This window comes from Theropithecus gelada, unplaced genomic scaffold (assembly GCF_003255815.1).
Source record: "Theropithecus gelada isolate Dixy unplaced genomic scaffold, Tgel_1.0 HiC_scaffold_2675, whole genome shotgun sequence".
NCBI classification, from domain to species: domain Eukaryota; kingdom Metazoa; phylum Chordata; class Mammalia; order Primates; family Cercopithecidae; genus Theropithecus; species Theropithecus gelada.
Window position 1 is genome coordinate 1 of NW_020259148.1, and position 5,373 is coordinate 5,373.

The 5,373-nt window shown below is 42.5% G+C and overlaps 1 pseudogene; it reads left to right on the forward strand.

The window, feature by feature from the left end:
- Window positions 1–400: 400 nt before the first annotated feature.
- LOC112617592 lies at window positions 401–1,324 on the forward strand (annotated as a pseudogene).
- The last annotated feature ends 4,049 nt before the right edge of the window (window positions 1,325–5,373 follow it).

A 5,373-nucleotide genomic window follows, 5' to 3' on the forward strand; every position in this document is an offset into this window, starting at 1 on the left:
TGAAGGAATCTTAGCATGTCATGAATTTAAAAACAAGCAATCAAAGCAAATAAGAGTCACTTGACATTCATTTCCTTTTAGAAAAATTTCACCCAAAATGTAACGTACATCATTGTAGCAGTCAGTGTTTGGAAAACAGTTTACTTGAAAATAGTACTACAAAATTGTGTATATGAATGTTACTATTTTGGTCATAGCCATGCAGGTGGTAGCTGTGTTTTCAGTAGTAGCCCATTTACTTTCAAATAATTCAGTCATGGCACAAAAACAAAAACAAAACAAAACAAAAATGCATTTTCCCTAATATTGGTAGCAGTGTAAGTCGAAGACCTATGAATGAGTAGAAAGTTGTTAAACCAACCAATAATAATGTGCTTGTCATTTTTTTTACAGAAATCCTATGGTACAGAGACTGCATGAAAGCAAAGAAGGTAGTCAGTATGGACAAGTTGTCAGCCACATTCCAAATCTTGATCTGAATGAGAACATTTTTACTGGATTAAAACAATGTGAATGCAGTATTTGTGGAAAAGTCTTTGTACGTCATTCCCTCCTTAATAGGCACATCCCAGCTCACTCAGGATACAAACCATATGGAGAGAAGCAATATAAATGTGAACAGTGTGGGAAACTCTTCGTTTCTGTTCCAGTGTTAGAAGACACGTGATAATGCACAGTGGAAATCCAGCTTATAAATGTACGATATGTGGGAAAGCTTTTCATTTTCTCAATTCAGTTGAAAGACATCAGAGAACTCACACAGGAGAAAAACCCTATAAATGTAAACAATGTGGTAAAGCGTTCACTGTTTCTGGTTCTTGTCTAATACGTGGACGAACTCACACTGGAGAGAAACCCTACGAATGTAAGGAATGTGGGAAAACACTCAGATTTTCTTGTTTTAAGATGCATGAAAGGACTCACACTGGAGAGAGATGTACCAAATGTGATAAAGCCTTCAGCTGTTCCACTTCCCTTCATGACCATGGAAGCATTCATACTGGAGAGAGACCCTATGACTGTAAACAATGTGGCAAAGCCTTTAGTCGTTTGAGTTCCCTTTGTAACCATAGAAGTACTCATACTGGAGAGAAACCCTATGAATGTAAACAATGTGACCAAGCCTTCAGTCGCCTCAGTTCCCTTCACCTCCACGAAAGAATTCATACTGGAGAAAAACCCTATGAATGTAAGAGATGCGGTAAAGCCTACACTCGTTCCAGTTACCTTATGCGCCACTAAAGAAGTCATGATATAGAGGTTGGGTGTAGTGACTCAGCCTATAATCCCAGCACTTTGGGAGGCCAAGGTGTGTGTATTGCTTGAGCCCAGGAGTTCGTAACCAGCCTAGATTAAAACAATGTGAAACAACCTGGGCATCGTGATGAAACCCTGTCTCTACAAAAAATAAAATAAAGCCGGGCCCGGTGGCTCACGCCAGCTACTCGGGAGGCTGAGGCAGGAGAATGGCGTGAACGTGGGAGGCGGAGCTTGCAGTGAGCCGAGATCGCACCACTGCGCTCCAGCTTGGGCGACAGAAGCAGACTCTGTCTCAAAACAAAAACAAAGAAAATAATTAGCTGGGCATGGTGGCACATTTCAGTTGTCTTAGTTCTTTTTCAAGGACATAAAAGGCCACAGGGGCTTGGGGGGAAGCCCTGTGCATGCGGATCACGAGGTCAGGAGATCGAGACCATCCTGGCCAACATGGTGAAACCTCGTCTCTACTAAAAATACAAAAATAGCTGGGTGTGGTAGCATATGCTTGTAATCCCAGCTACTCAGGAGGCTGAGGCAGGAGAATCACTTGAACCCAGGAGGTGGAGGTTGCAGGGAGCTGAGATTGTGCCACTGCACTCCAGCCTGGCGACAGAGTGAGACTCCATCTCAAAAATAAATAAATAAATAAATAAAGCCCCTTGAATGTAAGAAATGTGGTAAAACATTTACTCTTTCCCATTCCCTCATAAACATGAAAGAGCTCACACTGCAGAGAAACCTTAAGAATGTAGGAAATGTGGTCCAGCCTTCAGATTTTCCTGAAGATTTGGGAGGGCTCAGAGTGGAGAAAAGGTTTTGAATTTAAATTTATGGTAAGGCCTTCGGTTGTATTAGTTCCATTTGAAGACATCAGCTCATTCCTGAGAAAAACCCTATGAATGTCCAGAATGTTTGAGTGTTTCATTTCTCTCATACCCACTCAAGGACATATGAAAATGCACGCTGTAGCTGGCTGGACCTTGTAAATACAAGAACGTACACAGGATTAAAACTCTAATAGTTTAGACACTGCAAGAATATTTTCAGTTTTAACACTTACTTGAAAAGCCGTGTGAAAACTCCCACGGGAAAGAAGTTCTATAAGTGAAGCTTTTCTAATTTGGAAAGCCTGATGCAAATTAATTATTGTGCAGTGCTTGAAAAAAATCTTTGAAATGTTACACAAGTTACAAGTATATTGTTTTTATCAGTGGCCCATTCTTAAAGAGTCTTGAGTATGCATTTCACCTTGTTTTGCAGGGAAATCTTGAGGTGAGGGTTCTGTAAGTGCTCTTCAAGCAGTAGTACTTGAATTTCATAGATAATGATATTTTCTTAAGTCTGTTGGTAGAATTTTTGTCTATTCATTTGATAATGTGCTGGATTCATTGTTGAATTTGGATGTTTTTCTAATATGGAGGTAAGTTTAATTTTTTTATTTCGTTATTATTTCTTTTTGAGATGGAGTCTCACTCTGTTGCCCAGGCTAGAGTGCAGTGGTTCGATCTCGGCTCACTGCAACCTCCGCCCCCTGGGTTTAAGCGATTCTCCTGCCTCAGCCTTCCGAGTAGCTGGGACTACAGGTGAACGCCACTACATCCAGCTAATTCTTTGTGTTTTTAGTAGAGACAGGGTTTCACCGTGTTGGCTAGGCTGGTCTTGAACTCCTGACCTCATGATTTGCCCGCCTCGGCCTCCCAAAGTGCTGGGATTACAGGCATGAGCCACTGCGCCCGGTCAGGTAAGTTTCATTTGTATGTATTGTCCTGTGATTAATGGACCAGTGAATAATGATTGTGAATTCTTGGGATTGTCTTACTAGCCTCATTTGGCAAATTTTGATTATCCCTTGTCCATTATACACATCCCACCTATTTTTATTAAATGAAAAACTACTCTTGATGTAAAGATATTTATTTTTTGCTAATAATGAGTTGGTATTAATTCCTAAGTACATACAGTTTACCCAGGAGACGGAGCTTGCATTGCGCCGAGATCACACCACTGCACTCCAGCAAGGGTGACAGAGTGAGATTCTGTGTCAACAAAAAAAAAAAAAAAAAAAAAGGAATATCCTCACTTTTTAAATGCTATACCACTCTCTACGCTCAAGTTAATCCCTGTTTGGGCGTGTGGGAGCTTACACCATCCTCCTGTATGTAATTAATAACTGATATCTGGCTTATCTGTTTAGTAATAGATGTTATGTGTTTAACGGTGCCGGTAAACGTAGGGTGCTAATTCCTTCCTCACCAGTGGGGTGCATGAGACGCTATTGAAACAATTGGCAACACGAATGGAATGGATCAGCCCTCATGCAGGACACCTGCTCAACTTGACCTACCTGCTGTGGGCTGACTGTTCCGTAACACATCAGCAGTCACCTGGGTCAGAACCGTGAGCTGACGATGGGCGTTCCCTTTGGTCTGCACAGTGTTTTGTGGTCTTCAGGTGTTGTCATCTTCTTCCACACTAAAATGCTCTCATCTCCTAGACATCAATGTTTAACTGCACCCCAGCATGACCTTTGGCCTGTGCTTAGCAGGCAGTTTTGAGGCCCTGGCTTATGAATGCACAAAAGCACAGCACGTAAGCCAACACCTAAGTCCTAATTAGCAAGAATCAGGCTGTATGTCTGTAGTCCCTGCATCTGCTCTGGTCACCATCTCTGTGTGCTTAGGGCAGCCATGTGAACATTATTAATTATTTTACACTCCAAGACAATAGTTATGTAAGCAGAAGTAGTGGCCTTGTTTGTTTCTTGTGCTGCTGCTCCCCTTGCTGCTGTACCATACACCCTCCTGATGAGGTGTACATCTACGGTGCCTCATGGTTCAGGCACTGCTGAGTAAAGAAAATGGGAAGAAATAGTTTGATATTAGCCCCTACCGAAGCATATGAAGAAGCGTCTCAGCTGCTTTCATTGAAAAATTCCTGACCAGTGTGTGGGCTTTTCTTATAACTGCTGCTTATCAGCATGTCAAAAGTCTCATCTTCGGACTGCAAGTCTTGACGGCCTTAGTTATAGTGGCCTTACTGCGTGTGGAGCTAACCCAGGAAGATGGAGTGACACTCTCTGGAGGATTAGGTGGTCTCCTCCAATGTGGGTTGATGGGCCTCTGAACTCTTTCCTTTAACCATGCAGAGAGTCTACACTGCCAGTGATCATGTGCCACAACTCTATAGATGTAGAAATTCAAAATATTCTGAAATAGTTTCCATTGAAAGGGAATAGAAAAGTGGTCTGGTGCCACGCTCCGGTTAAGAGAACTAGTAGATGGCTCACAAGAACACTCTGTCGCTACTGTCTGTGCCTCTGTCACAACAAATATCCTGATCCTTCAGTTTTAAGGGTGCAGGGCCATTTTCCTCCCTTTCTTACTGGTAGTTCTCAAGATTACTGTATGATATGCTGGGAAGGCAATATCCTGATAATCAAGTGACATTGGTCAGAACAGCCCAGGCTCTGTTATAGTCCCTGCTCGAAACAGAATGGCCTTTAACGCTTGTGTCCAGCAAACCACATCCTGGGAGAAAACTCAATGTGGGCTTCTTTCTGGGGTCCCTCAGTTGTAGTGCAAGTGAAGCATTTATAGTCAAAACTCCATCCATCTGCTCTGGGTAGCCTTCCTGATCTTGTGGTAGTGGTTCATATTGAATCCTAGACTTCTGTTGTCTTTTGTTTGCTATTTGTAAGTAATAAATTCACTTCATGGAATTTATCTATGAATGTATTTGGCCTCATTGTACTCAGAAAAGTTGGTAGCCATTGCACAGTGAACCCGCTTCATAATTGGTGAAAACACCTATGGCCCCCTTGTGCCACAGCAAGGAGGTTCTTTCAGCCAAAGATAAACTTCATGTTTATAAAACCCTATAGCACAATTATTACCATGTGGGAGGCCTTTAACAATGGTGATGCTGATTTGAAAAACTCTGAAGGAAGAAATTTACCCAAATGGGTTGGGTACATGGGAGTTCCTCCTAATTCCAAGAAACCCTTACTCCCCTCCACCTAAAAAGAGTGGAGAGGCCGGGTGCGGTGGCTCAGGCCTGTAATCCGAGCACTTTGGGAGGCCGAGGTGGGCAGATCACAAGGTCAGGGGTTCAAGA